An 11530-nucleotide genomic window follows, 5' to 3' on the forward strand; every position below is an offset into this window, starting at 1 on the left:
AAAACCAGATTCATGAAACTTCAGAGGTTTCACCTTTGTGCTTCGCTACCTAAAGCTGGTTGATATAATTCCCCACTTGTACCTGGTCACTCCAGATCATGTTTCTCAAACATATGCTGTCCTTTTGCTTTTCACATATTTGCTTTGCTAATGATCAAAAGAAGCTTGTCCCTTGTAGGCACTGACTTGGGAAGAGATACTGGCAAGCAGCAAGCCATTTCACACTGCCCTGGAAAGAATTAGGGACATCCTGATTTTCTGTGTCTGGGGGAGCACCAAGGAGAACACTGCTGCTGACCACAAACATTGACTGCCGAGCCTAAAGGACATGTCACCGTTCAGTGCATGGTGTTAAGTGAAACATGAGTGCTTTACTATTTTCACTTCACATTATACAAAATCAACAAGGTCCTTGAACAGGACACAAGGAACATCTCAGTGATAAATAAAAACTCACCTCTGTGCACCAGAGGAACACAAGTAGGTGAACCCTCTTCATGGGAAAGGTAATGTCAAGGTCTGACTCCTAGGACCTCTGGAGTTAAAGGGCAGTACTAACCCTGCAATGGCAAGGAAGCAAAATTACTTCAATCATTAATTGCACTGCTATAAATTCTGTGCTATGACAAACTTTTGTCTGTTCACATAGTTGTGAAGAAGCCATGATCAACATGGGCTGTAGTGCACATATACACACACACACAGCATATGTACACACAGAGAGATCAATAGATTGCATATGATGCACATGGCATAATTCATGACTCTTCTTGAAGGCTGTCACAAATCTGAGATGTATTGGGTGAGAAGAGTACTGGGGTAGTCTTTTAATTAGTCCACAGCTTGGCTGTGTTGTAAAATTTACTCTCTGACATTGCATCCAAAATTTATAACCTTTTAAATCAAAGGAACATCTCAGACTCCGAGATTTTGCTAATCGGAGGTGTTAATGATAAAAGCACGAGCCTGGAAAAGTGACATGTTAGGCAATTATTCGTAATATTCAGAACTGTTTCTCAGGCCAATGCGTTGCCCTATAAAAATTAATTTGAAAATATATGGGGCTCCCAGATGTCTTACTCATACCTGGATGTTATCGGCTCGGAGCTGGTGGAGGGTAGGTTGACCTTTGCCCATCTGTGGTGAATCCTTCCCAGGGCTGCTGTTAAATGAGCAGAGTATGGCTGTCACAGAGCCTTCAGGCACAACCATACCAGAAAGGAACAGCTCCTGGTGACCACACTCAGGGCTCAGCAGCCTTAGTGAGCACTAGACCCCAGGAGGACAAGTATGGCGTTGGTTTGAGGGGATTTGGGGTGCTGGAGTAGATGATTGTGGCTCTTGGCCATGTGAATATTTTGCTTCAGTAAGACACACATTAGTGTCTCTTGGCTTCTTGACAGCTGTTGCCAGATGTACCCTACCCGTTGTCAGGATGGGAAGGCGAAAGACATCTCCAAAGTCGGTTTGAAGACATACTGAAACAGCTGCTCTCTGAAAAAGTTTGTGTTGTGCAGTTGTTCCTTCCTGCCAGGCAGTTACACTGCATGGCCTTTTCAGACATCAAAATGCTACTGAAGTTGATGGCAAAAGCAAAGTCAGACAACCTTGTGTCACTGTCTGGGCCACCATGGGAGTGGTGCAACAAGTGTCTTTGTGACCTGAAAAGTAATTTATGCAAAAAGAGAACCAATATAGGATTGACTGACAGGGAGCTGTTGAAAAACATTTATAAAAATTTAACCTCCCTTCATCTCCCAAATCAATTTGTTTTCAGTTATTTTGAAAAGTTTATTTTCAGTGTTGTCCAATTACAGGCTGTCTTGCAATGAGCTTTCCTTTCAAGCCACACAGTTCTTTCATATTGAAATTTTCCATTTGGAAAATGTTTAAAGGTGGATTTCAATCATTGAAAACCTTTTTCATTCAAAAATATTGAAAAATATTGCTTAAACCAGCTACTAAATATTTCAGTGTCTGCTATTCAGTGATTTCTAAGCACAACTGCTGAAAGTCTTAAATCCCACTACAACAAATTAACTGGAATATCCTTTCCTCTTTAGAGTAGGGCCCAGTAGTGTACAAAGAGAAAGGCAAGAACACAAGAGGCTGACTTTTGACACCAGACATACTCTTTTTTGCATTTATTACATCTGTATCTATACTGTAAATAGGTGATTAGAGTTTCCCATATTAGATAGACACCAAGTAGTTTGCAGGGTCCAAGTTGTCGCTATGTTTGGTTTGTTCATTTGTTTTTTAATCAGCTTCAATTTATTCCCCAGTGTTGATGGATTTGAGGCAACCACACTGCAGGTTGTGATCATCATGGGTGAATATGGCTTTGTTTGCAAAAAGTAATGGAAGTCCCTTTTTCCACTGGGTGATGGCTTTACTTTGTGGTTAAAAGATTTTTCAATTTCACCAAAGAAAAAGAAAGAAAGAAAAGCCCTTTTTTCATGGGTATGTATTGATAGGACAAGGGCTAATGGCTTCAAATTGAAAGAGAGCAGGTTTAGATTAGATATGAGGTAAAATCTTTACTTGTGGGAGTGGTGAGACGTTGGTAGGCGCTGCGCAGAGAAGTTGTGGATGCCCCATCCCTGAAAGTGTTCAAGGCCAGGTTGGACAGGGCCTTGAGGAACCTGGTCTAGTGGAAGGTGTCCCTGCACATGGCAGAGTGGTTGTAACAAGATGATCTTTAAGGTCCCTTCTAACCCAGACCAGTCTCTGACTCTACTAACAGAAGGAGTTTCATGGATACTTTTGCATGTTTCCAGTAACCATTTCCATTTGCAGAAAACAGTCATAAGAAAAACCCATACAACGCTTGGATATTTCAAGGTCCTTGTTGCAAAGGTGCAGGTGGCCATGCTCCAGCAAGTCTGTGTGTTCTGCAGGTTCCCAAGAATCCAGCCTCTTTAGAAAGTCCAACCTGCATTCCCTGACAGAGCCCTGTCTGGGAAGGATTTTGCCCCCATGAGGAGGGACTAGCAGATGGTGTTGGCTGTGGGTAAAAGCCTGGCAGCAGTGGAGAGCCTGGGGAAAGCCCATTAGTTAAGAGCTGAGGCACCCGATGCTGTTATCGCTAATGCCTTCAGCACAGGACAGGGCTGCAATCAATTTTATAATAAATCAACCCCATTTTCTAATATGAACCAATTTATCTGCCAGGCTGACTTGCCAAACACTATTAGAGGCTGAGGTCAAACTGAAAAAGACATATCGCGTTTTCAGCTTCTGCTCCTAACTTCGTATCTCCAAGGCACACTCTGCAGCCACTGGTTCACAGCTCTTCCCCCTCCCTGGAGACTTCTCCTTCAGGAGACTCCCATTTAGAGACGACGCAGACACAGCAGGAATGATGTGTTTAATGCCAGACACTAACACCACAGCTAAGTCTGAAGCTATCACCTGTCTTTTGTCACCACTGTACAGTATTTATAGAGATGGAATGAGAAGATATTTGGAAGGCTGGATTTGCAGCAGAACCAAGATTATGTTATGATTTTTATCTGTGTTCATTTAGGCTACACCTCTGGTGGAGACACCCAACTTAAAGAATTAGCTGCGGTAAAAAAGATAGGAGAGAGATTTGAGAATGTTATTTATAGAAAGAACACACGGAGATGACCATAAAAATGATTAATGCATAACAAACATGGATAGCATTTGTCTAAGGATACACAAAAGAAACAAAGGAATCTCTGCCTTGAATGGTCATTGTACAGCACAGGCTTGTGGAAAATTCACACACACGTGAGCGAGGAGCTGAGAGCTGCTGGCAGCTGAAGCCATGGGCTGCACCAGATGAAAACACACTGGTGTTTAACTATTCATCTGATGTTACAGAGAGGCACAGTCAGCCATTGCCATCCCCAGACAGGCAGAGAGTATTGATTATCCCGTTCAGAAGAGTTAAGGTGTTGCTGAAAGCTAGAACAGTAATAATTGCATCAGCAGTTATCATCCTGGGTGAGCGTGCACGTGAGCACGCATGTAAACAAAGGATGAGAGGTGCATTCCAGGGGAGGAGAAGCGAGAAATGGGAAAAACGGGCTTAGTCTAAAGGAAAACTTGGTTCAGAACAACATAACCAAAACTGCAGGGAAAAAAGGCACAGGGTTAACTAGCAGCATTCTCTAACAACACGACTACTATGGCAGCAGCACAAATGTCACCAACACCCAGGCATCTCTGTGCAGCAGCCGAGCTTTTTCCATACTCGTTTCCTTGCAAATACATACTTACACCACTATTTCCATTATACTAATGGGAATAAAATCCAGATTGCAGTAGATGTTTAAGGAGAGGCTTCACAATTTACAGTGATAGCAACAAACCAGTCAGAACAATTTTTTAAAATCAAAAGTCTTAAAGAGAAGAAAGCCAAAGCATTGCAAATGCAAATCTGGGTGAAGCCTCACTGCACAGAAAGGCCAGTCACTAAAAATTTCAGTGACATAGGCAGTTACTGAAGATGCCAAGGAAGGTGGCTTGTTTGATTCTTCCATGCAAAGTGAATTCCCTCTGGTGCATTTTTGGAAATCTTTTGATTTTGCACTTACAGCACTTACCTACTGGAAAACAGCTCAGGAGTATTGACAAGCCCAAACTCTTATTATTCCTAGTATCTCATTTCAAACAAATATTCCTTAGTATTCTTTCTTAATGCTAATTTTTAAAAAAGTGTTTTCCCGGCAGAAAAGAAATGGTCAAATCTGCAGTAAAGAAGATTACTTATGGCAGGGTTTTAAAAAATTATGCGTACAAAGGCATAAAAGGAAGGATGTACTCTCTTAACCTTTCCCTTCCAAAGAAGCTGACCTTTTTCTATCCTAGATTCTATCTAGCTGATGTATATCTTCATATGCAAATCTGATTTGATACAAAGCCCACTGAACTCAGTAGAAGGGTTTCCACTGGCATTCATCAGCACCGAGCCAAGTCCATACTACTAATGAAATTTCTTAGATAGTAATAATAACATTATGAGTGGTGTCACCTTTGTTATAAATCCAGGTACATTAATATTTAATTTGGCACTACCTTAGAATTTCTGAAACTTTGGTCCAGAGAGTTGTTCAACTTAGCCATGAAGCTGACTATAATTAAAAAAAAATGCAGCAGGAAAGTGGGAAAAAGGGTGATAGTCTATAATCTATATTCTGAATGAAAGTACAATGAAAAGAATAGGTTCCACAGAGCAACCACAAATTACTTCACCATGGCCTCACAGATCATAAGTGGTTTGTCCTGGTGACCTGGGTATCAACAGCCAAGAAGATGCAATAATATTATTCAGAAATTTTATCCATGTGATTTTTGCATATTGTTAAAATTGAAAAATTGAAGAAAAAATCATTCTGGGTTGTCATGAAGTTGTTCTTCCCCTTTCCCCCCCCAGACATAACCCACACAAACCAAAGATCTAAAAGCAAATATTCAGTTGACCGAAGTCTGACTCATCCCATCTTCAGCTTAAGCTTTTGAAGCAATGAAAATTTAAGATGGACAGTGCATTTGTGTACTGGAACACATCTGGATGAGGGCACTGCTGGGGCTCTGTGTCAGCTGAGCCAAACAGGAGACAGGGAGGGTGACAGTGAAGGCATGGCTGGTGGCTGGGGATGTCACCTGGTGTGTCCCTCAGCAGAGGCTGCTCCACCACTGGAGAGAGGAGAAAAAGAGAAGCCCTGCTGACCTTTCAGCTGTACTTGCCCCATCTCAGCCTGGTGCAGGTGCAAAGGTTAGGACACCTCTCACAGAGGTGGATGGTCACAGTGACCCATTGTCCCAACAGCTTCCACATGACGCTTGTTTGGAAAATCGCTCCTTACGAATAAGCATGTCAGGAAACTCTGCAATAGCAGTAAAATACCTGCTATGAAGCGAGTTGTAATTTCTTTCCCCATATAAACCTACCTGTAGAAAACGATCCCACAGCCACTTACATTAAACTGTCAGTGAGCACATCCCTTAAAAGCTTTTTATTCTGTTTTTAATTTATGGCATTTGACAGGGAAGAGAATTGAACATCGCTGATTCCAGCACAGCTCAGCTGATTTGCTCTGGCCGAGTGCTGGGCCAAGTGCCCGACAGCCCAAGCTGTATATCCTGGTTTTTCATTAACAGATATTGTCACTCCACCACCTCTGCACTCTGTTTTTATCTGGCTACTGAGCTCTGGAAACCATTAGGTGTCTTTCTCCATTAGCCATTAAGAACAGGTACATACATGTATTCGAGCAAGAAGTTTTGTCTGGTTGCATGGCACTTCCTCTCCTTTTTTTCTAAATGTTCTCGTTTATCCCACAATATCCCAAACCTTGGGATACTCCAGAGGTGTGCCTGTGAGCAGCTGCTAGCAAATCCTGACTTTTGCAGGGGAAAATATCTGCACTTTTTTAAGAGCCTAGACCCTGCTTCTGCTTGGTACAGGCCAAACCTGGGGCAGACCCTCCACAGGGTCCCAGACCTTCACCACTATATGATCACTGCTGCATCAGACGCTTCAATGTCATAGCATCAGCTCATTAGTAAGGGAAAAGAGCTTCCCTTGATTAGCATTACTGTCTGATCAGTAGGTATTAAAGGAAGGAGTCTTTGAGTGTTGCCTTCTGGGGTATGTGCTAGGACAGCCCAAGTTTTCTGCCCCATAGACACAGATGTGGTGTGGGACAGGGAATCTTGATCCTGTCTCCTGAACTCAGCCCAGGATCAAACTTCAGGATCAACCAACCAATCAATCAATGCAGAAGACAAGCAAGAAAATCCTGCAAAACCTAGGGAAAGCCTCCTTCTTGCAGCTATAACCACCCACCATGGTGTGCTGGACACCATCACCTGTATGCTAAGGGAGCATCGTTGGAGATGAAAACATCAAACAATTTAGTGGGACAGTATATCAGGGTCTCTCTTTGCATTTCTTTGTTCAGTGTCAGGAGAGACTGTGCCTGGGCTGGTTATATTTATAAAACTTCAGTGAGCAATGTGAGTGTTGCAATCAGCTCCCTGTGTTAAATGTGGCTTTGGCAGACAGTCTCGAGCTGCACTAAATCCCCTTCCTTAGGGAGGGAGAGTGTCTCAGACTGTCTATCACCCCGTTTGCTCTGGCCAGCCTCAGCACATGGTAGCACCTGCTGCCCCCAGAGGCTTTTGGCAGGGCTGTATCTCAGGCAGCAATGCTGTGAGGAAGGCAGGAGCAAGTCAGAAACAAAGTTAACATGCAAAGAAGAGCAAAAAAAAAAAGAAGCCACCTTTATTCTCTTTTATTCTTATTTACGTCTTGAAAAGGTCAGGCTGGCACATCTGGGGCAGCACTTGATGGATTCCTGGGTTGAAAACATGGCTTTCAGAGGGTGGTGGTCTCCAAAAATCGGTCAGAGATGTTGGGAAATACCAAGGGGAAACCTGAAGCAAGCAACATGGCTGGGCTTAAAGACCTGGAAAACCTGGAAGACAGCAGCGAAACCATTGCTCAAGTGGCACATATTTGAACCTCTGCCAGGGGAAAACTTCTGAGGTTTAACTAACAAATGGAGGCATTTTTCTGCCACAAAGAAGCTCTCTTTTGGGTCTGGGTAACCTAATCCACTTGCAGTGCCGACAACAGCTCATGGAAATATTTGGCAGATGGAAGGGGAGGGAGGGAGGGCAGAGTGCCAGGGATGCAGTGGAGAGGAGGTGTCCCATCCAGCAAGTCATGTTTTCACCCCACTTCAGCTCCTATTAAGAGAGGCACAAGGACCTACTAGTGCAGATGCACCTTGTGGGATATCACGTGGACTTTTTAGGAGCCTTATGGGGTTTATGTGAGAGTGCCAACACCCAGAAATTGCATCGTCTCCCCAAAAGCCTTCCTTAAGATCTGATGCTATCTCTCTGTGACTCAGTTTCCTCTGCAGGTCATGGGCAAATATCATCTCCCAGATGTGTTATAAAAATAAATACATTAAAAATTGCAAGATACCCAGAAACACAGTCATTTGTGTCAAGTACATCCTACAGGTAGGAGGCAAAAAAAGTCTCTAAAGAAAAACTCAGTGTATTTGCAGATGTTCATGAGCTCCCTTGGAGAATGGTGGGGTTTTTGATGTTGTCCTGTGCAGGACAGGCCAGGAGTTGGACTCAAAGATCCTTGTGTGTCCCTTCCAACTCAGGATGTTCTATGATTCTATGATTCAAATGCCTCACAGCAGATCACCAGTGCACTCATTTCTGCAATAGCAAGGAATGCCAGCATCTCTGTGCTGGCTGCTCTTCATTTATAGTGAGTGGCCCTAACACTTGGGATTCTGACCAGGTTTGGGAGCAAGTTGACTCAGGTACTGCAGGTTGTTCTTGTAGCACCACGGTGCTCCCAGTACTTAGACAGGGCGGTGAGCTGTCTACACTCACTGACACGGGGGCCTCTCAGCATCTCAGATGCCAACTGCTCCTGGATAATCACCTCAAATGGCCAACAGAGACAAGCCCAGGCTGCCTCTGGGCACTTAGGAGCCACGAGAAAGTCTTGGAGTTGTCTGCATGCCTCCAGTTCTGGTGACAAATCTAGTTCAAAATCAACACAGCAGGCCACCTGTGTGAGACATCACATTTTGTAATGTTACTTCATTGTGTCTAGTAGAGCTAAAATCAAGGAGAATTTTCCCATCTTTCTGCTTTTCCCTACCTATATACTAAATAGCAATGGAAATATATTAATTTTATCATCAGTAGAAAGGAGACATTTGTCCTCTCCAATATTTGTTGTCTTCCAATGTCACCCTGATGTTCCCATTCTCTTTTACTGTCCTCTCTTGAAATACAGCATCTTTTTCAACAGCTTTCTAATGTAGGCCAGAAAACACTGAACTTCTATAGATTGTGTGTCCTCCAAGCTAAACACTCGTCCTCCTTTGTTCTGAGTCTGAATTGAAGCCTGAGATGAAGTGAGATGCTCAGGTGCCTGCCTGGGAATGATGGGGCAGTGGGGCCAGGGCAGAACCCTCTCTGATTGCTGAACTGACTGGCTACCAGCAGCCCCACTGGGAAATGATTGATTAGTTTTGCCTTTGCCATCTGTTAATTAGCTAAGGAGATGGATTTGCAGGTCCAGAGAGCTGCCTGAGGGGAGGAAAACAGCCGAAGACATTGGTCCCCTCAGGTCAGTGCTGACAGCACACAGCAGCATTTGAAGCTCGCAGAGCCTCAGCCATCGTGAGGACCAGCCCATGGGTCACGTTTTCTCCAGCCAGGAGCCACTTGCTGCCCATGCCCTGCTGCTTTCATGATGAGAAAGGGAGGCAAGAGAGAGAGGCTGCCCCAGTGCCTGAGTGACTTTAAAATTAAAATTAGTAAAATCCATAAATGCCTATGTGTTTGCATTGCTACTGTCAGAATAGAGGACTGCAGGATCACCCTGGGGTCAAAATCCAGCCCCCAGCTGTACCAAACCCTTAATATCCATGGAACAGCATGGACAAGTGAAGGGCAGGGTTTGGTGCCAGGACTGGATATAATTTCATGTGTTATGTCCACTTGATTGCCTACTTAGAAATTATAAAAATGTACTGTATTTTAAAACTGCAGTCATAAGACAGCAGTTTCCATCTGAATGATAATGAAACACACTCCAAGGTTACGCTGGTACTTCTCTGGTGCTATTAGAGATCAGCTCACAGCTACAAAAGAAAAAATATATTGCACTAATAAGTGTTCCTCATGTATAAGTTCCCCTTCAGGAGTAATTAAATGTGACTTTTCTTTTTTTTTTCTTTTAGATGGCTGATTTGTGGGGTAGCTGTCATATTTTTGTCTGAGGCTCGAAAAACGGAATTTGAAGACTGAGATATTTAAAGAGAGTAACAAACACTCTGGGGAGAATTCCCACCTGGCCATGGCAGGAGCTTCTGCTCGGGAAATGGGCTGCCAGGTCTGTGAGTGAGGGCACAAGGATGATTTTCAATATACCACAGAGAAAGTGTGCATGGGCTTGATCCTGCACCCTTTTCCCCACGGAGCACAGCTCGGGGGCTCCTTCAGCTCTTCTGTCTGTACCTCCCATGGAAATGCTTCCAGAAATGGGAGGCACAATCTTTCAGGATCTTGGGAAGTCTAAGGATTGCTGGGAGGCAGCACCTTGTGCTCTTGAATGGCCATGCAGATAAATCCAGCTGTGAATCCAGGGGATGAATCCAGGAATGGACTTGGGATACAGTGAGGATACATGTGGGGAGTGCACCCAGGAATGCACTGGGGATGCCCTCAGGGGATGCACCCACCAGGCATCTTGCCTGGCTTTTTACCTTAGTGGAACAGATGCCTTTTGTCAAGCATTGGAACAGGCTGCCTAGGAAAGTGATGGAATCACTGTCCCTGGAAGTGTTCAAAAATGTGTAGATGCAGCCCTTAAGGACATGGTTTAGTGGTGGACTTGGCAGAGTTTGAGTAGATGATTGGACTCAATGATCTTAGACATCTTTTCCAACCTTAATGATCCTATGACTAACATGGAGTCCTACATAAATATTAAGCATCACTAGGGGTGATTTTTCGAATGCGACAAATTACAAAACAACTGCATGAAACTCATTTTAATTACACCTCTGTGGCTCAACAAATTATGTCAAGCCTCTCAGCTCCCCAGTATCCATTACCCACCCATGAAGGTTATATGTGCTACTGAGGGAAAGCTCATCACCAGCAATATGTGATTATTGCTGACTGCTCTATCCAGGTCAGGAGGTGAGTGACTGCTGCTCCAGACACCTTTTCTGGAAGTTGAGTAACAACTGGGAGGAATCAGTCCACCCAGGACTGGCAGGGTGAACCTCTGGGTCTCCTCTGCAGAGGAAAAGTGACAGATTTGACCTCCTGGCTGCTGGTGTGGACAAGGAGGAGAGGGGGCGACCAGGCTGGGCTATTGAGCATTTTATGCCACTGAGGCCAAGGGAATTAGTGTGGAGGCTGGGAGGGAAAAGCTGGATTCTAGCTTTTACAGGGTTATATCCACACAACTAAGGTCAGGGTTTTATTTCTGTTTGTTTATTTATTTGTTTTCTTGGTTTCAGGACTGGATGGCTGCATTTGAGCCCTGAAAGCTGCTGATTTTGCAATCTTCTCTCTCTGATGAAAGTGTTTTGTTTATATTACCAGGCATGTGTTATTTCAATTTTTGTTTATATCTCCTGTATCAATCAGTGAAACAGTCTCAAGAAACATGGCCAGACCAATGAGAAACATGCAGGTTTTATTTGGACTGAGATACAGCATTCCAGAAAGTTGGCTGTGCCTCAGAAAGACTGAGAATAATGGTATTTACTGATCCCCACCTCTCAAACAGAGCTGAAACCCAGGCTTTTCCCACTAGTGACTGTTAAACCTGATGGGGAAGGTAGAGGTGATTAACTCCTGGCTTCCCTCACTTTATTAGTTCTTTAGATGGTAAAAAAAAATATCCTTTTCTGGGCCAAGCCTGAGAATGGACTTGGCCACCCTTTTACTGTCTTTCATCCATGCTGAGGGCTGGTGCTCGGTACCTGGCTAA

General features: G+C 43.9%; 1 long non-coding RNA gene across 1 annotated transcript; it reads left to right on the forward strand.

Moving 5' to 3' along the window:
* Window positions 1-8228: 8228 nt before the first annotated feature.
* On the forward strand, window positions 8229-11138 carry LOC135419485 (uncharacterized). Its single transcript, XR_010433020.1, has 3 exons — window positions 8229-8327; window positions 9765-9916; window positions 11055-11138. It is a non-coding gene; the product is annotated as an uncharacterized LOC135419485 (long non-coding RNA).
* Window positions 11139-11530: the final 392 nt, after the last annotated feature.

This window comes from Pseudopipra pipra, chromosome 10 (genome assembly GCF_036250125.1).
Source record: "Pseudopipra pipra isolate bDixPip1 chromosome 10, bDixPip1.hap1, whole genome shotgun sequence".
Taxonomy (NCBI): domain Eukaryota; kingdom Metazoa; phylum Chordata; class Aves; order Passeriformes; family Pipridae; genus Pseudopipra; species Pseudopipra pipra.